A 25,776-nucleotide genomic window follows, 5' to 3' on the forward strand; every position below is an offset into this window, starting at 1 on the left:
ACACAGTTTAAGATTTTTTTCTGCAAAACAACTATGGACACAATAAGAGACACCCATTTATGCATGCAATCTTAAATTTTCAAGATTAAGCAAAATATACTTTGCACAAGAAAATAAGTCTCTCTAATTTTGAAAATGGTAACAAGATTTTTTTTTTTTTTCCCCAGTGATCACAAACATTTCAGGGGGAATAACTGCCTATTAAAGTGTATGGCTTGCAACACCTAAAGCCACCCTTGAGAAATTTAAGAATTGGGACAGAAGAGTCCACTGGAAACAGCCTTAAAGTAGATATGAGATTGACAAGAAGATTGTAACTGTCTATGCTGGAAAAAATACAAAGTGGGCTGGAGAGGGGGAATAGTATCTATTCTTTCTCCCAAATATATAAATACATACATGGTGTCTCAAAATAATAAATTTGCTAAAAGCCACAAAGGAAATCACAGTCAACATGCATACTAGATGTCATAAGTAACCCAATGCTTAGCACACTATGCACCAGCCATATCTTCATACCGTTTAGAACAATCCAAATCAAAACAGTTTTCTCTAAAGCTGATTTCCCCAGTGCCCTATCCAATCCATCTTAGGATACCCCAAGCAAAGAAATACCTCATCATACTCATGCGGAATGGGAAACGAAAAGCCTATTCCACAGTCTCTCTTGTTACTACCCAGACCCTTTACCTTGCTTCATCTGGTATCCTCCTAGTTAAATGTAGGAGTAGTTACATTTATACAGTCCTAAAATTACATTAGGCCCTTTAAAGGCAACCACGAGGCTGATGGGGCCCTGTGGTGAAAATGTGTTTGACACTCCTGTCCTAGTACCAACCCCAAATAGATCCCTGCAGCAATTATTTTTATACTGCCTGCACCCAGGTGGTACGTGTTGGCAACCATACTCTTCAGCTGCAACACAGAAAACACTGATGCTTTGAAGATATGAAATAAGCTGGCAGCTAATATTTATTTTTTAAGGCATATTTACTGATAAAGAGCAAAACATTGAAAGTTCATTGAAACCTGAAAGCCACAACCTTAATGGCAAAGATAACCCTGGAGCTCAGTGATTCAGGCTCTCCTGGGGGCTGAAATTGCTTGGCTGGTCCTGATTAAAAAGAAGCACAGACAGACTCATTGCTCTAAGATATTTCAGAAACAGCTCAAGGAATTGCAAAGTCTCAAGGGTTTAATAACACTCACAATTTCAGTTATTTATATCACCAGTTATCCAAGTATTTACCTGGCTCCAAAACAGAATATTAACTCCATGGAGTTGAATGAGATATTCCTAACATGTCAAAAACCTTAGCCAAAATCCCAAAAGCCAAACTGGAACAGAAGTTTCTCACAGATGCAGATCACATTCCCAGAGGAGGATGCCTGCTTCTCTCCCATGCAGACTGAACCAGCCCAGCTGCTTTGGGCACAACAGCAGGGTAGCCCCAGCAGCACAGAGCTACTGCAAATACCGTATCTGCACAGCATCCAAGAGAAGCCTTGCTGCCCAGGTCACAGCTGCTACATAGCAAACACACACAATGCTCTGAGTTGTGTGCCCACCTAGAGCCCACACCTTCCCTTGGTTAGGATGGTGAGGCAAGAGAGCCAGGAGAATCAGTCTCCTTGTTGAAAAACTAGCAAACATGCATGCATTACAGTAAGAGACTTGTGTTCAACCTGCTGCAGGTAGGATGATCCACCCTGTCTCACAGCCCTTCAGGTAAGTACTTGACCAGTTGAGTTGCTCTGGTGGTGGCAGAACTCTTCGTATCCCAGCAGCCCACAGACCTCTTGCACAGCAGAGGCATCCATGACGCTGCGGGCAGGGTGCATGTCCCAAAATCTGTGTGGGAAAGCCCCAAGCCTCCAGCCCGCTCCCTGAGACACTAGTCCTGTGCTAGTCTGTCCTGTGGGATGCTGGTTTCAGGGAGCACCTGACCTACACCACACCTCCAGATTGCCCCAACTGAGCATACAGAATAGGTCTGTCCAAGTGATGGGTGCATCATTCTCCCTTAGCACCAGAGAAGTTGTGGCTAACGGATGAAAAGCTACTTCAAACTTAATTTCTGGCTAGGCTGTCCTTTTGCAGTTGAATGACACCATTCTCACCTCCCCTCCAACATATGTGGAAAGGGTTAAAACAGACAGCAGAACCATTAGCATTTTGATAGCTTTCCATACATGTATAGCAAAAAGTCTTTAAAATTCATTGCACTGAGATAATCCTTCAAGTCTAGCTTACCCTCAGCTTGAGGCAACCAACTGGTTTTCCTCTCCTTAATACCTTAATGGAAAGCTCCAAGGAGTTGCCAGGCTAGAAGTATCAAATATGCTCACGAAAAGCAGAGTCCGGAAGTTCAAGAGAAGCCATGTAAAGTGTCTGGTGTTTCATTAAGAAACAACTGTAGGGGCATCATCTTAGATACTGCAACCCCTCTAGAGATCCTGGCTTCTGTATGTTGCAGCTCACAACACATGCACACACTGTTTTCCTTCCCAAACGCTCAGCACACACAGCCCCCACTAGTTTCAGCTGCCACGGGAGGTACTCAGTCTCTCTGAAGAACAAACAAAGGAAAAACCTTGACCCTGATTCAAGACAAGCTCAGGGGACTTGAGCTCTCATCAAGATCAAGGCTGAGTTTTTTCCCACTATTACAATCTCAAGAACAAAGCTGTGATTCTGAACTGCATGACTGGCATGAATACTCAGCAGCTCCACACCTGTGCCTGGGAAGTGGTGTGGCAGAAGTATTTCCACACATACCCCCTGCAGCGTGTGCCTTTTTAACAACTGCAAAGCAAATCACTTTCTCAAGGAAGCACCCAGGAGTGCCTCAGGGTGGAGAAAGTAGCCACCTCACTTCACGTCTTCGACTAGGATTGCTGCAGAGAAAACAGGTAAATGCTTCAGGACCACATATACTATGAAATGGTAGGACTTAAGGAGTCATCAGCTTGTTAAGGACTATTAGGCCTGATTAGATCCTCTCTGAAAACACTTTTTTTGGAGAAAACAGTCAGAAAAAAAAACAGTCTGTTCAAAGGAGAATGCTTGCTATAAACCAGCGCATACTTCTAAGAAAATTCAACAGGTCAAAAGTTTGCATTCAAAAGAAGTCAAGAGTAGCAGTGAGTGGATGTGGAAAAATGAGGTTCAGACCCCAGGGGCCACAACCTGTGTAGTCTCCCATGCTCTAATGCATACAGACCACAAAATATTGACTACTTTGGCTGACGTAAGAATTCCTCCCACCTTGATCCTTCCAAAACTTCAAAAGATCTTTGTTTCTCTATGAGAAACAAGCACCAACCCTCCCCTCACCACCCCCAAAACCAAAAAGCCCACAATAAAACCCAACCAAAAAAGCTTCATCTACAGGGAAAAAGGTGTTCTATCCAAATTTAGTAAACGCACAACTAACACAGTCAAAAGAAAAGAAGGCCTTAACAACCTATCACTGAGCTATATGGGACATTTGGCTCCAATAGAACAGCAAAGAAAACCATTTATTTAGCTTGGAAAAATCTTTCTATAATACAGGTAATATTCCCTCCCTATACTTTAAAGCTAAGATATCTTTTCTAGGAGCAAAATTCGGATAGGTGCCATGAAGGAAGAAAAGAGTGACTCTGTCTCTTCCTCTAAAGCAAGATGTCTTATTTTCTATTCTGTTACAAGTTCCCTGTGACACCCTGTGCAAGTCATTGAGATTTCACTTACATCAGTAAAGCAGGAAATGGTAAATAGGATTCTCTGCCTCAAAAAAGGTGCTACAAAATTTTAACTGTGAGTTGTTCAGATAGTGTGGACCACACAGCAACTCAATAAACAAGTGTTAGGTAACCACTGTGATGCAAAATGGAGAGGCTACACCTGCCAGAAAAATTCTGAGCAGACTCATTCTGGTGGGCTAGGACGTGGATAGTGCAGATGCCTGCCCAATCTATTCACTCAAGCAAGCTGTACCGTTTCATTATCCACCAGTCAATCTCTGACTTATGTCTAGGAGTAGACACACAATAACAAATGCAACTAGCAATGTGAATCCTCTTTCAAATGCATTCACAGTTATTGGAAGGTGAGAAAATTATCTTATCATCAGTTTCAACAACTGCATCTGTTTTACCACCTCCTTGCTAAACCATCACAAGGAAAAAGCTCAGGAGCAGCAGAACAGGAAAGGGTAAGGAAGTGATAAATCTTGTCCATGCAGAGTTACCTACAAAGCTGTAAGACAGACTCAGGCACTTTTACATTTAATCATATTCCATTTAAAAAATCAATGTTTGGGCCAACCCCATACTGTTGCACTTCATAAAGAACTGGAGATTACAGCTGAAGATCGCAGCTTCATGTTAAAGTACAGTCTACAAGAGTAAGGGAAACAGATCCAGCTTCTTTTGGGCCTCTTCAGCTTTAAATGGCCAGTCCCAGACTGCAACACTGAAGCCCACAGGAATGAAGCTCCAGCCACAGAAAGGATTTTGCAAGTCAGTGTCAGGGACCCGCTGGGGCACACAGCCCTGATCTGGGTTCTGGCAACACTCTCCTAGTGTGGTCGGTCCTTATTTCAACAGGACAAGTTTGCAGTGTAGCTCAACCAAACATGTAACGTCTCAGCTTACTGGAACTTTTTTCACACTAACCTGATTTTTTCAGTTCTCCATCTCTGATTCAGAAGAAGAAGAAAATATTTAAGTCTTTGATCAATAGCTTGCTTTTCTCATTAATTCAAATATACTTAACAAATGTACAGAATATAGACATGAAATAGATGCAAAGTCTCATCATTCACTGATTAGAAGATGAAAACTGACTTTTGTGGGCAAAGAGTCTAGTCCTTAAAAAGCTTTCATATAATTCCCAAATGGCAGCTATAATTAACAGCATAGCCTAAGCTTCTGAAGAAAAGCAACAGCTGACCTTCATGCTCCTCAGGATCTTAGGACAGTCTACAGATGTGAGGGAAACAGATCCACTACGCAGCTTCTTTCAGGCCACTTCAGCTTTAAATGACCAGTCCTAGACTGCAAAACCAAAGCCCAGACACAGAAAGGATTTTCCAAGTCAGTCTCAGGGACCAGCTGGGGCACACAGCAACCTTAGCAAGCAGCCTCTTAGAGGTTCCTTCAATGACTGTAAGCAGAAGAAACAAGGTGCAGAAAGCTGCTGATATCTCAATAAAAGAAAGAAGACTCAGACTTGCTTAATGTAAGACATTTCTTAGATCCATTTTATGTGAAAAAGTATTGAGAGATTATTGTCATCTAATATTTGAAAAGAAGTATTGCCTGTTTATCACCAAAAGAACTCCACCATAAAAATGAAGGCTTTGGGCATTTTCATTTGTTCTTTCAAACACTGCATATCTGGGATCTGCATCTCTGCCTGGGGGGTGCACACACTAGAGCTCATCTCACATCCAGGAGAGTTTTGACGTTATCCCAGTTCCAGAGCTGCCTGTGTGTTGTGGATTCCTTTGTGCTGCAGCCCAAGGAAGCTGTATGGAGATCCTGGCAGCTTTCTGCTGCCCCATGCTTCTGTGTGCTGTAAACACACCTTGTGCCTCCTTCTTGAAGGAAAAGGAGGGGTAAAACCAAAAAGGCAAATTCAGACACGTCAACAAGATGAGCATAAGTATTCTTAAAGCAGGCTAGCAGAGACCATCTGAGGATGCACCTGGCTTCTTGGAAACTGGAAACTTACATTTCAACCTCAAATACACAGCAAGGTCCCGGAATGTTTTGCCTTTAAGAAGTCGTTTTGTCTTTGCCTATGCAATGATGAAGGTTTGACCTCAAAGACTTCCCCACCACCTTTTTCAAAAGGAGAAGGAACAAAATATGAAGTTGTGCACCTCAGTTTTGCAATCCCACCTTTTGAAACAGAGGGAGCCCCTGGGAGCTCCCCTACCCAGCCAAGCACCACACAGCACAGCAGGATTCAGTGCCTGAGCTGCTCTGGAATAACCAGATCCAGGGCCTTGGGTGATGCAGAGAGCAACCACAGAGAACAAATGCCCCGGCTAAGTACACACCTAGCTTACCCAAGATCCCCTCCCGACTTTCTTCTTGTTATCTCCTCAATCTCCTAGGAGAATTAAGAAAGGATAAAGACCGAACCGCTGTCTTCTCCTCTCCATAAAACAGGGGGAGAGAAGAAATGGTAAGAAAGTGGACCATTACAAAAACCATGTGTTACCCCTGCCTTTGCCGAGTCCACTGCAATCAAACCAGCAGGAGAGTGTTTCATCCTGTTCCAAGAACTCCTCTTTTGCCTTAAGCATTATTTTTCATAACCTGCCCAACAACAATGGCCCAGGCACAAACATATCAGCAGTGTCAGTTATATTTTCCTTGGCTGCTTAAGGTGCTTTTCTAATAATATTCCTCAGCAAAAGCAGGGGTTTAGGAGCCACCTAGCCTTGTATAGCCTTGACTCTGCCAAAATACACCGGTCGTGCTTCGGGGTCACTCTCCTCCTCTGACTGATTATTTTGCCAAGGTCTTCCAAGATTCTTCGCTCCACTCTGTGAAGAACCGTCAAGCTTCAGAACCAGAAAGGAAAGACAGCAAGGCCACTGGGGGAGACACCAGGACACCTGGATGGGAACTTTCTCATCTCACCACATTTTTTGAGGCTTAAAATATTTTTTAATTTGACATAGAGATGAAGGTTTAGAATCCACCTTGCAATCCTTCATGCAAAAACCCACATGCTCTGGAACATCAGTCCTACGGTTAGGACATGCAGTTCTGGCATGTAGGAAACCTGCTTTCAGGATCCTGTTTTGGATTTGTGACTGCATAGGTGAAAAACCCAAACCACTTGGCTCCTAACTGGCATCTCTGTTTTGACTAAGAAATTCTATCCCAAACACAAGAAAGTAATCCAAGGAGAACTGAGTGGAGACCAACCCCTTTCCCACAAAGCAGTCCTGTTTTCAATAAATCAGCATTTTCTGCAGGCAAATTGTTTCCTGGAAGAACTCTCAGCCAGTCCCAGCCTCAAGTAGTAACTAGTGTGGTTTCTGCTGAAGACATAAGCCTGGAAGCAACCCACCCAACAGAGGTTCTGCTCAGGAACAGCTCACCTTCCCTAATCAGAGGCAAGCCAACACAGCGTAGAAGAAACAAATAAGATTTCCTGAAGTCTGCCCTGACACCTCAGGATTCTCTCTTCTCTCTGTTGTTAAATAGAGGAAAGGAGGTGTGGTGGGAAAACCTCACACACTCCATTCCTGTTTACTTTATTCGTTCCTTAGTCTGTGTGATCTGAGACAGTAAAAATGCTGCCGATCTCCAAGAGAGTGCGCACGCGCGTGTGTGTATGTACATATGTGTGTGGCCAGGCTTTGGAGCCTGGCCTGTACATTATGTGGACAACTTTACACACTGGGGCAGACAGCATCTTTTCCTTCTGTTCCTCTAAGGAGGAGTAAAGCTGTCTGCAGAGGCAATTAAAAGTAAGCATACATTAATATCACAGATGCATCTTAGTTTGTCTTGCTGCTTTGAGACACGTCCTATAAACTGGCTTGAAAGCATCTCCAAGAGTAGAGCTTTCTTAAACTATATTCTCCAGAAGGAACTTTCCCCTTTGAAACACAAGATTTTATGTGCAATGCAGGATTATCCTATATAGGTCACTGACACTCCGTGGAATCCTGTGTAGCAAGGGCTATTTAGATAAACAGCTCTATTCCCACACTAAATTTTCTGGCTTCTCTTCCTTTATTGCTAAGAATATTTCAACTGAAACAACATCTTTGTGCCTTTGAGGATCTCTGCTCTCGCTGCCACTTCCCCACCTGGAGCTATAATCCTATGCTTGTCACAAACCCAGCCACGGCTGCAGAAGTGATTACAGCTACAATCTGCAGATTATAGCAACTTTTAATAGGGGATAAGCAGCAGGAAAAGGTGAGTTTAAGCAGCAAAGAACCTCCTGGTTCAAAGAGCCCTATTATTAATATTTATTATTTTTAAGCATTCATTGAGTGCTGTAGAAGATAAAAGAATTAACGGAAAGCAAGAACCAAGGAACCAAGTTTATATAAGATGAGAAAATGGAAGAACATAAAGAATCAGTAGTGCCTGAGAAAAAAGCCACACCTTTTATCAACAAGATGTTCCTAATAGTAAGAAGTATGAAGAGAATTAAAGAATTCCTCAGTGTCTAATCAGAACTGTTCCCCATAGGGGACCTTCTGAGCATTATTACAAGGCATTGGCATATCTTTAAAGAATTGAGCTTTGATCATAAAAAGCAAGTATGTGGAAGGGGGATTGGAAAAACAACAAAAGGAAATACAACTGCACTACCCTGTGGTATGAGGGCAAAATCCAGCCCTGAACAGACGTTTGACAAAGCTCCAAGTAAATCCATCTAGACCCTGTGTAAAAAAATAGACTGAGGCGTAATTCTCACTCAGGTCCTCCATCATAGGCAATTTCCTCTTCTTTTTCACAAACCCTTTGCCCCCGTTGCCCCAGAGGGGCCCCCAGTTAGTACTTCTCTTCCCTAACAAAGACGTAAGCTTGTGGGTTACACCATTTTAAACTTTCACACTTTCAGACAACAACCCAAGACATTTCACAGTTTCAATGCACTTTACTGAGATTAGCTAACAACGATGTTCGTCATACCCACATGCTGAGGGTACTGTCTTCATTTTCACAGCTGGTGAAACAGATGCTCAGGAAAGCAACGCAACATGCCCAGAGCCAAAGAGGTTCTACAGAAGGCTGATGTTAGTGATGCTGGCATTTGCTCCTCTCAGTTCTGAGCAGTAAAATCAGTGATAGGACTTGGGAGTGAGAGTCCAACCCGCCTCCCAGTGCCCTCTGCTCCCCAAGGCTAGTGCAGAGCTTCAAAGCTGTTCCCAAAGAGCATCATGGTACAGAAATACTACAAGAAATCCAGTACCATCTGAAACTTGGAACTATCTGCAGCAGCATTAACAGAGAAAATTAATGTTTTTAAACTAAACTCTGATTCTTCTCCTGCCAAGCCCTTCCCACTGCAGTATCAGAATTTGAACACACAAAATGCAAAGCATGAAAACTTCTGCTCTTTCCAGCACAGCAAGGAGGGGAAAAAAAAAGGTACAAAACAGAACAAAAAACCTTCTTAATCCAGCCAGTCTCTTGGAAGCCCTTTTCTTTCTTAATCTCATCAGAATGTTGAGATTGTTGTTCCTGACTGATGTTTTCCTTAACATTTAAAAGAAGAGAATCAGTTTTTAATTGGCAAAGCATCACTGTAAGACGAAATCCTTTTTAGTTTGGAAGGTCTTTTTTCAAGGCTTCAAACCTGTAGTCCTTCATCAGATCAGCAAGGTATTACATTGTCAATTCTCAGGCTGTCAAAGTGAAATATAGGTCAAAGAGATCTCTTGGTGCCTCCAGCCTTGTGTCTCAAGCATTTCCAGAACTAGTTCTCAGCTTTTCCTATATCTTATTCTGCAAAACAGCTTGGTGCATCTCTGGAAGATCCATGTTACATGTCTGTGCTTCAGCCATGTTCTGTTCAGAAGCAAAAGCTTTGTTGACCAACCCAAATTAAGCACCTCATTCTAAGCAGCTCCGAGAAACCCCTCTGACATTAACAGGAACAAAGGACAGTCATCAGTTCGAAAATACATCTAAGTCCACACCTCTTAAGAATATTTTGAGACATTCAGTCCTTTACTGTCTTATTCTTAATTATTTCACATACATGTCCATTGTGGACCCACCACATATTAGCACTATTAAGCCCCACCAGTTACTACCAGCAAGACTGACATCAAAAAGCATTCAGTTTTCAAATGATTGCAGAAATAAATACATTGACAAACAGTGACAGTGACTCGCATTCCAAAATCCACTGAATTTCTGTACCACCATCTCATTTACCCTGGCAGCAGGTTTTAATAAATTAATCTGAAAGGTACCCACAGGTCGCAGCAACTTCTACGAGAAATGGGTTCTCAGTGGGTCTGAGAAACCAGCCCAGTCAGGCATAAGCTCTCTCTGTACAAGAAAAGCTGGTTCTCTTTGCTGCCCAAGAAAATGAGATGTGCCATAAAGTGACCCAAGAACAAACCCTGTCATTGCTTTCCCAGCATAGCACGTTCCAGCTCAGTGCCCTGTGAGGTCCACGTCTCAAGAACGAGCAAACTGCCAGTCAGGTCATTTAGTCCTTTTTTCCTGAAGAAGTGTAGACGCCATCATTTAGCACAATCTTTATTACTCTAAAACTCCCTCCTCATAGACTGTCATACACCAAGCTTTTCATAAGGAGTAAATATAGTAACTCTTTCCACAATAACGTTAAAAATACCCCAACAGATGAAATTCAACAGATGAAACAGGGCCATAAATACGTATGTCTAGCAACATGACCGAAATCACCCTTCTTCAAACTGGGCATTGGGCCATGAAAAAAGCTGCTGCTAGCATTGCAATTTCAGTGCTGAGCCTTCTGAGCAGCTGAGCTGCAGAAACAGTCAGTGCTGTAATCACACACAATATATACAACTCGAGCTGCAGCCAAGGCCTCTAAGCTCCTGAGCCCCTGCCAGGCTGTGCCACTGACCCACGGTCAACAAATCACCATATGGTCCCACACCCCGTTTTGCTCATCTGTCATCCTGGCTTTCCAGACATCTGGGATGGCATAAACTGTATTTAAAGCTGTTTATGACTCAAGTGAAAAGTTTGAAAGAATATGAGCTATTATTATCTCTGCTATACCACACGACTTTTCACATTAGCAGCTCAGCTCAGTTCCGCTTCCCCAGGATCAACAACCGCTGTGAGACTTTGCCCTGACACATCAAAGAAATCAGGGGTAAAGAGGATACTTGTTACACTGCTTTCTGAAGACAAACTAGAACAAACTCCTGATCACACTAGGAACCACACAAAAAGTCACTCTCTAACATGACCATGCTCCAGCTAAATGAGAGAGATAGAAGGGCAGGAACAGTGACGAACTAACAAAACACAATCAACAGCTAAGCTGAGCAAACTCAGACCTAAGTCCTAATTCACTAAATCATGCAGCTCCTTTAATAATCACAGAACCAAGTAATATCAAGCACATGGACAAGATTCATTTTCAGCACTGTTTATCTCATCAAAAGCATCCTGTGTTTCTTCCTGAAGTGATACACTGGTCTAAAAAATCTGAACTCCATTTGGGTTTCATAATCAATTCTTCTACAGTGACCTTTCAATTTATTTCTCAAGTAGCTGGAAACTTTCATTTTAGGATATGTTTATTTAGTAAATATATAGCAAAGGGAACATCCTGGTGGCCAAAAACATCCCAGAGGACAAGATGCCCCAAAGACTTACCCTTCATTGGAATCCTTGTTGGAGCGACAACACAGACATGAGGGATCCTGTGCAGAAAAAAGACCTGTGCTAAAAACCTGTGACAATCAAAACCCCACTTCCACCATCTCTGAGCACAATGAGAAGATACTGGTTTTGGTTTTCTTTTAACTGAATTTGATGAGAGCAAAATTACACCACAGGAATATTCTCATTGTCATGTAATACCTACTGCATAGTGTAAGCTTAGTCTCAGTCCACCAAACATGATGCATCCACATTAGACATGTGGTCATCCGAAGCTCCCTGTACCATGACACCTGCAGAGGCAATTCAGATCCAAAAAATCACACATATGCAACTCACCAGGACACAGCCTCTCTGCCTCTACCTCTGAGCAAGACCAGTAAAGGACAGCACCTCAGTACGCTCCACTGTCCTGGAAAAGCACATGCTGCTTCTTATCAGCTTTGGGAAAATGGAAATCCTTCAAGCCCATTCCTAGAGAATAGAAGGTGGCAGAGGTGCAGAAGCAAATTCCATTTGGGGTCAATTTGTAAGAATAAAACATCTTTATTGATTGTTTATTTAAATCTTATCTGTGCAAAAATAAATAAAAATGCGCTAACAAACTGATTTAGCAGCAGGTGTTGCTAACAAAAATATGATCAATGCACTGCCTTCCCATGGCCACTTTCAGTCTCAGATAATTTATACTAAATTAGCCCATGACAGATCTTTACCAATGTAAAAATGCTAAACAGTAAACCAGCTGCTAAACGCTCCAAGGCAAGAGGTCAGAGGGGGAGGAAAAAAAAAGCGGGGTGGGGGGGAAGTCCCACTGACTATTTTGTAGGCACTGGATTCACACGAATTCTCTAGAGCTAAGGGACAGGATAAGTCACTCACCATTTCAGAAACTCCGGGCTTCAAAGAGCAGTGAAAAGAAAGTCAGAGATGTTGCTGTATGGAAAAGAACAGACCTGGAAGGAATGCTGAACTGTGCAGTCACAGGCAACAGTGGGACCAAAGGCAATTCTGCTGTCATATCAGTTACAAATGAGATATCAGCAACCAACAGAAAGCAAAGCTCTGGACATCTGGACAATATCCTCATATCAAATACAATTAAAGTCCAGCAATCCTTCCAGTACTGAGAAGTGGTCAGGAGGGAACGGACAACACAAAATATTTAAGGGAGTTTTAGAAGGAATAAGCATCATGAGAAAGAATGTAATTGTCTTGACTGATTTTTCCTTTTCTTCCTTTATTTGCTACTTTGAATTATCATCAGCAATCATTTCCAAGAAAAAAAAAAAATAACAAAAGAACCCCTAAGAAATAGCTTAAAAGGGAATGAGCAATTTCAGATCCCAAACAGCTCATTCCTATGCATCCTGGGGGAGAAACCCACAGGCTTTGCCCTCTTATGTAAATACTTTACTTGGTTTTGAGTCACTATTTTTAAATGACAACCAAAGACCACCACTTCCCAAATTAAGTTAGTTTTCAGCCCTTACTGTACTACTTGCATTTTTTTTTCCTCAGAAACCAAAAAGAACAACAGATACAAAATAATAAAATAATTCCCTCCCATCTCATTGATACGTCACTTTAAGTTAAAAGCAGACAAACAAAAAAATCATACCAACATTACTCAAAAACCCTTGAAAAAGCAAAAGTAGGTTTTATCTTGCAATGGTATCCCCCAAAAGGACAGCTTCAGCAGCCTCACAGGATGAGCAAGGAGTATAGATATTCATTCGGTTTAATTATAGCTCCCAAACAGACCCTGGACCTACTACCACCTCATGCAATGACTCATCTTCAAGATGTCAAGAACTACATACTACATCACAAAACTCTTCAAATACAACCTGGACCACCATCTGCTTATTTATATACCTTAAGCCTCAATTTTGTAGCATCTGAACTTCTCTTTTTAAGTCCTTCCTCATCTAAGACCCAAGGCCCCATAAATCCAGTGGCTTCTGTTCCCGAAGCAGTTGTGTCTGTTTTCCTGTGGCCTGGTGAGAACAGACAGGACTCAAGATAATTAAATAAAAACACAGGAACTGCATTATTTATTTTAAAGGAAAACGTGTCTTTTAGGAAAAAAATCCTTTATTTGGGCAAATCTGTAAGCTGTTTATCAGCTTAAACTCATTATCTGCCCATATGGTCTTAGCACTGTGGTTTAAAAAAAATGGGCACGCACTAGCTGATGAAATGTCATCTGCCCTTGTGCCAGAAACTAGTATTTTTGCATTGACGTCAAATTAGGATCCTTGCCACAAGTGAAGGGCTACCATAAGGATAGTCATAATATTTTAATTATGAAGGGATCTTACAGAAGGCAGCAAGGAAGGGAGGGGCAAAGCAAGGAACCCATTCACAAAAATACAAAGTCAATTAATTAACTTTTTGCCTCCTTTGCTCCATTTCTTTCTGTTTGGGAAGGTGGTGTGGGAAGAGAGTAACCTAACTTAAAAAGAAAAAAAAAAAAAGGCAAGAGAATGAGACCCTAGAGCCAATAAACACACATCAAAGCGTGAGATGGCTCTGCTTCAACTGCCTACAGTATTCAACCTGGAATAGATTAAAGCAAGATAAAAGGTGCTAGGAGGGAAAATATTACCCCTACAGCAGTGCAGACCCTCTCTCTCACTTGCTCAGCCCGAATGCTGAGAGAACACCAATATCCCAGCCACTTCTGCCATCCTGAAAGCAGCAAACCCACGTGATAGACCTGTTTTTGCAGAAACCCAAATTTGTCCACCATCAGCTGCTGCCGGAGTCTTGCTCCACACAGTGAGGTGGTTTGAAGACCTTCCCGCTCCCCTGTTGAGCCACTGCAGCAGAGCAGGAGCTGGGTTTATTGATTCTGTGAGTCACAATTAGCCACGGGACACAGGACCAAAGGTTTAGCACAGGACATTAAACCTGACTGTCTGAGCTGTCAACTCGGTTATTCCAGAAGAGAGAAACAAATTGAAGTCACACTAACAGATGTTACTCATGTTTTATGAACTGGAATATTATTCCCGGTTACAGATACAGTTTCTGCCTTTTAAAACAGACCTGCAATGCTATGCATATGAAATTATTTGAATTAAACAACACACAGGCAACTTGGCAAAGGACTTAAGGAGAGCTCAGCATTTTCATACGCACACAATGATTCCCGTTTCCCTTTCACTCAGCCCCACCCTGAGAAATAAAATACATGTTAAAGCAGCCAAAAATGAGATCACGTCAGGATAGAGTCGTTCTTTGCCATCAGCCAAGGCGAGGATGCAAACATTCAGACCCCACTTATCTTTTGTGAAAAAAACACTCTACCCCTTCTTGGTTTCCACTGTGGGGAAATGAAGTTGCTGGGATCTGTTCTAAGTTTTAAGCGAGCCTGGAAAACGAAGATGGGTGTTCTTCCCAGGGTGTCTTATCCGTACAGCCCCGGGGGAATACAGGGATTTCCCCATACAAAGGAAACCTGAAATACTTACCTTGTGAGAGAAAGCCACCCCCAGGTTCATTTTGCTTCTCCGTCCCTACGAGGCGAGCGGAGGGGCGGCCGGCGCTGCGCAGGCTCTGCTGAAGAGCCGCCCTGGCACCGCACAGCACGAAAGCCCTCTCGTGGAAACCGCCAGCATCGCCCACCCGAGTCCTTCGTCGCGGAACCGGCCCCAGCTCCAGCCCCAGCCCCAGCCCCGGCGCGGGGGGTCGCGGCCCGCCCAGGCACCAGCCCCAGCACAGCAGCGCGGCCCGCCGCTCCACCGCGGCTGAGGGCGGGGTTTCGCCCCTCTCCGGCCCTGTCCCGAAGAATAACAACTGCCCGGCCACCTGCACCTCTCAGGGGTTTGAACATACAGCAACCTGGAGGGCTAAGCGATCTGACGAGAAAGGTCTGCTTTGCTGAAAGGGTGGGACAGCCAGTAGACACTGATTTTGCTGGCAGTCTACAATATCCCAGAAAAGTTTAAGCTCTGCCTTTGCTTTTCTCACCCCTCTACACCTAAATTCATGGCAACTGTATTGCATGGTATTTTAGCTTATGCCAAGAGTAGCTGTACCTCAGCCACAACAAATACAGAAACATTAACTGCCTTCCATGGAGGGTCAGGCATTTGAATAATTTTAACACACTGTACAAATATTTTGGTGAAAGCAGATGATAAAGCAGTGCATCTGTACATTATGCTACACCATCAGATTTGAAAGATTCCCCCCAAGTTATGAAAAAGAGAAAGAACACACCTATTTCTTCCTCTAGTATCCCTGTCGCTTGCTCTCAGTTTGAATACTTTTGAGACAGAACCATTCTGCTCCTCACAAAAGCACTGAATACTAAAATAATCATTAAATACTTTGATACATCCTGTTGCATTAAGACAACTCTTTAATAACTCCATACACTTTTTACCCACTAGTAAAAATGCAGGGCAAGCGTCTTCTCACAATTTGTGGACACGCAGCCAGGCACACAGCCACCTCCAGCACACTTCTATCCAAGGAGCTTTGATAGCCACTGGCTATTCAGTAAAATACATGTCTAGAGTCTATTAATTGTGTTCAAATTTTCTCTTATTATAGACATACAAGCAGTAATCAGGCTGAGCTTACTAATTGCTGAGAGAAGTGCTAGAGGAAAACAAAAAATACAATCAGCAAACAGACTTCATAGGAAACCACCCAAGTACAATGCATCTGAAAACGCTGCCTACTCACTCACGCCAACATTTAAATACAAAAGTTATGATAAAACTTTAAGTGCCCAGCTGTACAGTTTATAAAACCCCACACATCTCAGTGGGGTGGTACCTCCATAACATGTTGCTGCAACTATGAATCTCTGTTTGAAAGTGGGGACTGGGTGAGGATGGTGGGATCGCAATTTGCCCATCAGCAAAGTGTGAAAGAGAGAATTCCTACCGGACTGGAATGAAGTCAGAAACGTAACTCCCCCACCTTCCTCATCTAAACTTCAGGGGTGGCGGCACACCCCACAACGCTGCAAGCGCGGGGCAGAGCGCCCCAGGCACAGCCTGCAGGCTGACAGCGGTTCCTCCGCTCGCCCTCACAGGGCGAGAAGTCCCGGAGGGGGCTGAGGGGGTGGGCGGGGGGCAATAAAATACAGAAATATTGAGGGCAAGCTCTGAGATTCCTGACACGCTCCCGGTTACCGACCATGAGAGGCTCCCCGGGGCCCGACCCCGGAGAGGTGTTACCAGGGGGGCGAGTTCAGCTGGCTCGGGCTGCCAAGGAGCCTCCCCCCAGCTCTCTTGCCGGCGTTACTGTCGACGGGCGGGCATTTCGGCCCCGAGAAACTTGCACACCCAGCACCCGGGGAGCCACGGCGCTCCCGCACCCCCTCCCGCCCCAGGAAACCAGGCGGCAGCGGGGGAAGGGAAGCCCCCTCCCGTGGGTGCCCCCTCCCGTAGGTGCCCCCAGCCGGCATCCCCGCGTGTCCCAGAGCAGCGGGAGGGCGGCGTGCTGCCAAGCCGGAGCCGGCACCCCTGGCAGGGGACGGGACCCTCGTCAGGGCTCGCCGAGGAATGGCTGCAGCGCACAGGGGTCGCCGAGAAGGAGCCCCGGCCCTTTACCTGCCGGCGGCTGCAGCAGGCTCCCGCGGCGGCGGCTCCCCGGGACAGACCGAGCTGGCGGCGGGCGGCTCCCGGCGGCGCTGGGCTCCCACTGCCGTGCGCGCCCTGTGCCCGGCAGCCGCGGAGCCGCCAGCGCAGCCGACTCCACCTCCCGGCCGTGCCCCCTTCTCCGCCCCGGCCCAGCCCGGCCCGGCGCAGCCCCGCCCGCACGCCCGCTCGGTCGCCTCGGCCCGGCCCCGGCGGCTGGGCGCGCCGCTGCCGCGCTCGCGTCTGCCCCGTCCCTCGCCCGAAAACTTCCCGGGTGCTCTCAGCCGGAGGCGCCAAAGGCAGCCAGGGGACAGACCCTTGCACAGCGTGCCCGGCGACTGCTCGGCCGTTCGGGGGTGCGGCAGGGGCAGCCCTGGAAGGGTGGCCCAGGGGGGCAGCCACCCTGGGACCCTGCCCCGCCGAGCTCGCAGGAGGCACTGGAGGAAGGAGAGCTGCCCACCGCTCGACTCCAGCGTGGCCCTCATAGCACCTGATGGGCTTCTGATGCACCGGGGATGATCCTTGGGGTGTAAAAGAAAGAGACCAGGAAGGTGAGAGCCCACTTGTTGACCAGTATCTTAGTGAGAGGTGCCTAAATGTATTCGGAGGTCTGTTAGAGAAACTTGAAACAAAGAATGATACTGCGGGATTGGAAAGCCTTTCAAAATGCATACCAAACCAAATGAAGAGCCCACATTTGTGACAGAGGAAAATCCAACTCTCCAAAGCCTGGTTTCCTAAGGAAATACGGCTTCTACAGTTGTGTCTTCTGTCTCTGCCAGTAACTTCTGAGCCAGTTAAAACAATTTCAGTTAAGTTGGACAACAACAAATTTCAGAAAAATAGGTAACTGTAGAAGAGGTCGTCTCTTTTACTGCTCTTGCACATAGGATGACTGTATCCCAAGTCCAACAGCATCCAACAGACTCCAGGGAATCAAGAGGGGCGGTTCAATTCACCTGTCCCCTAGGGAAATCACACTTTGCTGGTCCTGATTCTAACAAAAGCATGTGCTGGGTTGGAGGGAAAGAAACTGAGGGAGGGAAAAGTGTGCAGAAGTAATGCTGTTACTCTCAGTAACAATCAATAGCTCAGGAGCAAGTGTGTTAGTAAACTGTACATTGCACTCACAGAGACAGCACTAAAGAATTTGCAATCCTGCCATGGCCAGATCCTCCGGTGGTCCTATGCAGATGGGTCCTTGAGCTGATAAGAAGTCCTGTTTATTCATGTTCTACATGTTGGGGGGATGTGGATCCAGACCCTCAAAGCTTATTAGAAGAACCAGAGACAACATGGATGTCTAACAGTGCAGTGCAAAGGAAAAAAGATGTGCCAGTGTCTCTGTATAAATATCTCTGCTAATGCCTCATGTATCTGGTAATGAACAGTTACAAGGCTCCCCAGGTGCAGCTATTTGTTGACGTTGGCTTTCTTTTTTTCCTAATGTGATATGAAAATAGGGAGATGCACACAGAATTTAACAGTTATGGTCCCAAATCAATTTCTGTGTAATAGCAAAACTGGATTCACAACCAGCTCATATTTGTAACGTATCTTTTGTGACAGTCTATTGCTTATGACAGGCAATCATTTCAAGGTCTGATATTTCCTTGTAATGTTTGGGACCATGCTTTTCCATTTCTGTTTCACTATTCATTTATTTGTGTCACAGCATGATCCTACCTCTCCTTGGTCTTTGTGGCAGAGTAGGGGATTTCCATTTCTTTATTAGACACAGTTTGAGACAAGGTAATAGCCTTGTTCCTCGTTTGATTCCTTTGCAAAGGACTCAGAGTGCTATTTTCCAGAAGACTGGCTTGTCATACCCCTGGAGCAGCAGATCATGGTTCTCTCAGGCAGAGATTACATTTGTGCTCTGCAAACCTGTCAAACTGGGCTCTCTTGGTTCTCCCTCTGCACTCCCCCCATAACAATCTCATACATTTACCCCTGCACTGTCACAGGACCATTTCAGGACCCCACACATCAGGCAGTTTTGCTGTGTATCTGGTAAATAAACCATGAAAATGTGTGCATATCTGTCTAGCCACCTGACTCCTACCCCTGTTTTGTGGCCTAATGCACAGCTCTCATGCAGAGGGTTTCTAGGAAACCAAGTGGTCTTAGTCTTGCCCGAAACATCACAGTTTTAAACAGCTACAGATTCTATAGACAAGATCCTTTCCTCATCAGGGACATGCTTGGCATTTTTCCAACAACTAACCCCTACCCCCCTCCAGTGACATCACTATTCTGATATTTTTGAAAAAAACACAGGGCAATGTATCCTAAGACTTGTATGTGTTTTCTGTTTTCCATCCTGATTCTATGAAAGTGTTTTCTAAATGAACAAAAGTCAACTATATGTGACCCCAGCTTTCAAATCTTCCACATGCTCGCATAGACACAATAGTGCTTTTACATGCTCAACTGTGCAATTTAAGGGGCCACTATTGAAAATGAGCTTCCCGAGTTTATGGTGCTTTCACTGTCGTGAAGGAACTGCTTTGTGAATCCCAGCCAGCACTGAACTGAGTTTTGCATTTAAAGCTGGGGTTTACATTCTTTGTTATGTGTAAAGGATGTAGTATATCCTCTATAAACTTAAAGCATAACAGTAACCTTGGATAAAACCAATTTTACCATAGAACAAACTTGTGAGAGGGCTGTTTTACTTGTTTTCTGATGAATACATCACTGAAATGAAATCAGAACATGGAAGTAATTCCATGGTTTAGCCCAAAACACTAAAGCCACTTTCTCCTGTTTTCAGAAGTGCCTAGAGCTGAAGCTCTCCCACCGTCTGAAGGGTCTGTCCCTTGAATATTACATCATACGCATCATAATCTGAATAGTCTCTCCGTTACATGTTTGATAGGCTTGAATTTTCAGAAGCAGAAACTGCAATGTTGGGAAGCCATGAACAAATCAGGGCAGTTTCCTCACTGGTGTAACAGGATGGATTTTGAGATAATTGAATTTCAAGCCATAGAGCTAACCCATTACTTACAAACCTTTTCCTGTCTGTGCTTCACATCTGAGTTCTCAACATCACAGTTTCCCTGTTGCTTCCTTCCCTGGCCTCCCCACCTTTCCTCCCACTTCCCTTGCCTTCAGGCTGCTCCCTTTCTTTTCCTATTATTTTATCTCAGTAGCTCTCCTAATGTTTTTCACAATTTGCTATGAAGGCAGATAAAGCAGGAATCCAACCACAATCCAGCTTGGCTGTGATTCCTGGAGCTGGACTGACACCCAGCCCAGCTCATTGCCTAGGCAGATGGGCAGAAGGAAACTCTCTGGCATCTGCATGCTGGAACCTGAGTCCCAGCCTATTTCCAGATAACCTTGGCACATTCCAGGAGCAATCTGTGCTCAGTAGAAATCACAGTGTTATTAACTCCGCCATGAGACTGAATGGCACTTCTGAGAGTGCAAAACAAACAAGGTCTTAGACACAAAAAGCTTAAGATGACAAACTGACCGTCTGAATCTGATCACCTGCTCCCAGATAAATACAGCAAAGTAAGTGAGCTTGTTTTTCCGAAATGTCAGGCACTCGTAGCGCTGACTGAAGTTACACTGATCAGTATGCTCACTCATCTGCTCTCAGATTGCTTTCCCAGGGCCCCTCCATCAGGCCTGGGAAAACAGCATGAGGGGCCAGTTGATGTACTGGTAGGGAGAGGTTTGTTCAAGCCTCATTATTAAAATCATAATTAAAACCTTGCCAGTGTATTTTTCAACCCAGTTTGCTTTCCCAGGCTCAGCTGGGAAAACTGAAGCTAAATTGTTTATGAGTTTGTTTCTTTGTCAATATCAGCATTTCCCAATCATTTTCATCCAAGCAACAACTAACGTTTTGGAGAAGAAAAAAACCACAGGTCCTCATGCAGCTTTGCCATGGTATTTTTTTTAAGAAAAAAATAAACTGCATTTTGAATATTAATTTACAGATTTATTTTTCCCAACTCTGTTTTCATATTTACTTGATCACGTTATAACATACATGCATGTTTTTTGGAAATGAAAAAACGTGTTTTGTCATCATTTCACATGTGACCTTCTTAGGTCTCTCAGACCCACAGACCACAAGATGGGAAGCAGGCTTCCCAGGCAGAACACATACTCTTCTTAAGAATATCCAATCCAAAAACAACACCTCATGCTCATTGAGATACTCAAACATAGTAGACATAATTTTCCTAAATGCTTTCCTGCCCACCTCCCTCCTTCCTTGTCTTTGAAGTTGCAAGATTACACAAAAGAACTGGCAGTGGTGCCTAAACCCCAAACTTCAGAAGCAACGTTGGAATGGACTCTTGGACTCTGCCCAGAAAAATCTCAATAAAGAGAATTCTTTGTAATAATTTTAGTATTCAGCATTGAACGGATCCTTTCAAAGCAAAATGATCATATTTAAGATGATAGCCACCTCCACTGCTAACAACAGGTAAAGCTGTGTATTACTAAACTGAAATTAAAAAGAAAATATCCTGTCTACTGTTTGCTTTTTTTCCTTAAGTTTCCTAAAAATGGAGCTTATGCCAAAATCCCAAGATTTCCAACTGGACATCTTTTGAAAAAGTTCTCAACATTCATTTTTCCTCTGAAATTTGCAGCTGAGCTTTTTCTGTACTTCTTGAACCCTACATGGAAACAAACTTCGCTTCCCACAATCTTTTAATAATTTCCTCTAAGGACAAGAAAAATGGAGGCTCCCATTGTGCCAGAAACCCTGCAGTCCCTTTCCCCTACATGTTTAAATATGATAATAAAGACAAATACAGAGAAACACTTGTCCCCATTTACAAATAGGAAATTGGGGCACAAAGAGTGAAATGTGAAGTACTGGAGGTCTGTGGCAGCTCCAGGACATAAGCTAGGAGATCTTGGATCTCAGACAAGTGCCTTACTCATCCAAACGTCTCTCCTCAAATGTTTTAATGCTTCTTGGCATTTGCATTTCTCTTATAACACAAAGGGAGGAGGCTCAAATGCACTTTTAAAACTCCAGCTGACACTAAAATCCTGAAGCTATTTTTATTCTTGTAAGATATTACAAAGCACCTTTATCCTTTAAAAAAAAAAAAAGAACAGCTAACAAACATAGCTTCAGGGTTTATTTTTACTTGAGATGTTCCAATTAAATAACACTTTATTGGACAGTTAGAGTTCTTCATTATTTTTCTGACAAAGATATGGTACATAGTTCACAGGCACCTACGGAGAAAAGCAGTAACTGCCAGGGGGCAGATGGAAGTGTTGAAAACTTCACTTCTGACAACAGTTAGATGGTCACCCTGCAATTTGTTTCAACACAGCCAGTTGTGTTGCCATAACTTGTTAAACATCTGCTAAAAACATATGGAATCCTCCTGGGGGATGTAACCTGATGCCATTCATCAAACTATTTCACTGCTTCCCTTCTCCCCAAGCGGCTCCCTCCGGAGAGCCAACTGAAGCAAAGGATCCTAAAGTCTGAAATAGAAAAGGATCCCTAGCCAGAAAAGTGATGATAGCTCCTCTTGAACCTGGAAGAAAGTCCTATCCAAGCAAATTCTTCTGAAGCACATATAACATGGTTAAAGAGAAAACCACAACAGCACATCATCGTAACTCCAAACCACTCATCCCACTGGGCCCTTAGGTGAAAGGTATCCTACAGCAAAACTATTCCCTGCTCTGCGGGTTTACATGGGCACTGCGAAGTTATCTAGGAGATTCCTGAAATTGTGACTTTTGGCCTGTGAGGACATAAAGTTTTTTCTTGGTATCACATAAAATAGAATTCTGTTAAATCCAGAAAGCTGGACTGTCTGCTGTCTGAACAGCGGGATGAACACTCATGGCTGTGTAAAATGACCACAAGAAGGCTGTAAAATGCAAACACATTGTCAATGACATGGACCATTACCACTGGCAATCAATTTGCGTGGTGTAAAGGTTGCTGGACACCACTCATGATCCCAGAATTTTTCATGATCATATTCAGTGCCCTAAGAGGGGTGTAGCTTTAAAGCCTGAACCCCAGTGACAGATGGAGATGCCATATGCTAAAAAGTCCATGAAGCAACAATTGGATGATGATGCTACTATAACCTCATTGGGATAGCTGTCGAAAAGTACACCACTTTCTTTTGTTTCCAGAAGCTTCTCTGTTTTTTTCTCAGTTATGCTGCTTTCTTTAATAAAAGATAGTACTTCTCTGCAGACCTCTTTTCGCTTGTCATTCACCCCCCCTTCCAAGCATACACACAGCCGGGGCTGAACCAAAACTACACAAGCTCTGCTTCTTTTTCCTCAGTCTCAAGAGTCCTTCTGTGCACGTGTGTGTAGGGCTGCCCTGCTCTGCTGTCAACAGAAGGGAACTTGTAAGTGAACAGAGCATCCATGCTGGGTATAGGAGCTGTGAAATTGCTGAATGCTGTGTGGTGGGATTGAGGCAGACTTGGTGCTAGGTTAAGATCAGTTATTTTAAAAAATGTAGGAATAAAATGAATGGTCCTTGTGAACCCTTGACCAGGCACTAATTAATCAGCCTCCCGCTTTTACAAGTGAGAGCAAATGAATGCCATGAATATGCAGTGATTTCTCCAAGTGGGCATGAAGATTAGAATTTAGGTCTCCTATGTGTGATCAGACCACAACTGCACCTCCATCAGCTATTTCAGGCATGAGGTTGCTTTACCTGAAGATGAAAACTCTTTTGTTATCTGGGCACTTGTTATTGTTGTACAAATACAGTTCTTTTACAGCTTAAAAATATGGATTCTTATAGGCCACTGTGGAACACAGGTTGGAACTACGTGAGTCTCTTATCTGATTGATTCCTGCTGTGAATGTTTTAAACAATATTGTGAGTTACTAGCTGCTGTTTCCTATCAGGAAGAGATAAACTGTGGATTTATTAAAGGTTGGACCCAACTTCACTGCTGTTTTACTAGACTGATTTCAATGAAGTAACGCCAAGGGCACATTTTCTTAGCTATGTAGCCCTTAGCCATCTCCTGAGATTAACTTATTGTATATACATCACAGAAGCTTGCAAAGCAAGAGAAAATAAGTGTCTCCTTGTTTCCTGTTTTTCTGAGCTACCTTCAGAGAAGGATCCAGAATCTAGATTCTGTTTGAAAGATCCTCAAGACACTCTTCCAGTCTACTAGAAGGTTCAATCCAGCAAACCCTTGAAACCTGAGAAATATGGAAAGCCTGGCAAGAGCTTTGAATCTTCCTGCTCCTTGCTCTTTTTGTAACCAGCCCCTTTGTGCAGCCTTTCATGCCATGTTTTGGCACTCGTGATCCTGCCTGTGGTAACAAATTGCAGAGGTGGCTGTGAAAGTTGAAGACATTAAGAAGAAAATGTTAACTGGACTTTTCTGAAATCGTGAAAAGTACAACTGAGTCAAGACTAAGGAGCTTAGAGGGGAACAGGTGTTTGCCCAAACCACTTCTGCAGCACTGCTTTTAAGACAGTTTCAGTTGCTCTAGTAGAGGTGCAGAGGGGAATAAGCGATGCAAATGCTCAGGTGAACTCCTTGTGTGCAGTCTGCAATCCAGTTGGCACATTTCCATCTTCTTCCTTCTCAGTACATGTCTCACAGCCTCTCTCCTGCTTTCATCTCTTCTCTAGACTCATTTTCTCTCACTGTCTCCAGCTCTGTTGTGTTTTCTGTAGGACTTTCAGTTTAGTTCTTTACTTTTGCCTATGTAACCCTGTGATAACCCCTCACTCATTCACTGTCAGGTCTCTGTGTTGTCTTCCAGGTGATCTCATTTCAGTTTCACAGATGAGCACACAAAGCAGAGAGTGAATAGGGAAAGGAGGATCAGAGACAGACAAAAGGGGCTTTTCTCTTTAACCTGACAGAATGGGGGAAAATATCTTTGTGGCAAGCAAAAGCAATGGCATGTTAGAAAGGATGAGAATGGGAACTCTGTCTTTCTTGGAAACTGCCCCTGAAATGAAGCAATAGTTTTAGGAAGCCCAGGATATTGATAGAGCAGCTGGTCTCCTTCCAACTGGGATTTGCTGTGTTCCAGGGCTATAATCAGGCAGAAAATTTGCCAACCAAGGCTGTTTTCAATGTGCCAGGGAGCAGCCGTCCCTTCACCTGAACTAGAAATGGCTTCACTAATGTGCAGCATGTGTGCGAGTCACTGAAGAACCTTCACCTTTCATCCATCAGAGAAGTGCGACTGCGTGTGCAGCAGGACCAGTGGAGGCAAGGGGATGGCAAGCTATTAAGAATGAAGCTTAATGGCCCCTTGAGAGCACTGGGAGTGGGGAAATAACATAAAATTAAAAAAACTCTTCACCTGAATTTTAATCACACCCAAGGGAAGACATGAGATTTAATACAAAACATTACACAGCTGCTTTGCTACACGAGATTAACTTCATGTAACAGGATGAATAAAAATATTCCCACTCCAACTTTCTGAAACATTCTGCCCTGAGGCAGTGAGAGAAATGGCACAGAATGCAGAATGAGGCAGGGAGATGAGCTAGAGATGCTTTTAAGCTCTGTGCAAGTCACCCATCCAAAGCCAGGCTCTGACACAAATCTCCTTCAGCATCTCAAATTAATAATTCATCCTTAGATGGGCGATCATTACAAGATCTCTTTTTGTAGACAGACAGTCAGAGAGAACAAATGTAAGAGTTAATGCCGGCTGGCAATACTGTGAATTTTTGAAAGCAACAGGCTATGACAGCACTTGTTAGGTTCTCCTAGTGCTATGCTTGGAGCCTGGGCATCTGCAAAAGGCTGTAAATGTGCATGTATGAGGAGTGACCCACTTC

At 43.9% G+C, this 25,776-nt stretch overlaps 1 protein-coding gene across 5 annotated transcripts in view; it reads right to left on the minus strand.

The window, feature by feature from the left end:
* The window catches only part of TSPAN18 (tetraspanin 18), a 120,511-nt gene extending 103,407 nt beyond the window's left edge, over window positions 1-17,104 (minus strand). For 2 of the 5 annotated variants that reach the window (XM_065064745.1, XM_065064746.1), the window contains exon 1: window positions 16,944-17,104. The gene's annotated coding sequence lies outside the window, so the exon portion shown is untranslated. Of the gene's footprint in view, window positions 1-11,361; window positions 11,409-14,846; window positions 15,053-16,943 lie in introns of those variants that run through there. The other 3 variants (XM_065064749.1, XM_065064747.1, XM_065064750.1) reach the window with 2 other exon arrangements.
* Between the last annotated feature and the right edge of the window lie 8,672 nt (window positions 17,105-25,776).

This window comes from Columba livia, chromosome 5 (assembly GCF_036013475.1).
Source record: "Columba livia isolate bColLiv1 breed racing homer chromosome 5, bColLiv1.pat.W.v2, whole genome shotgun sequence".
NCBI classification, from domain to species: domain Eukaryota; kingdom Metazoa; phylum Chordata; class Aves; order Columbiformes; family Columbidae; genus Columba; species Columba livia.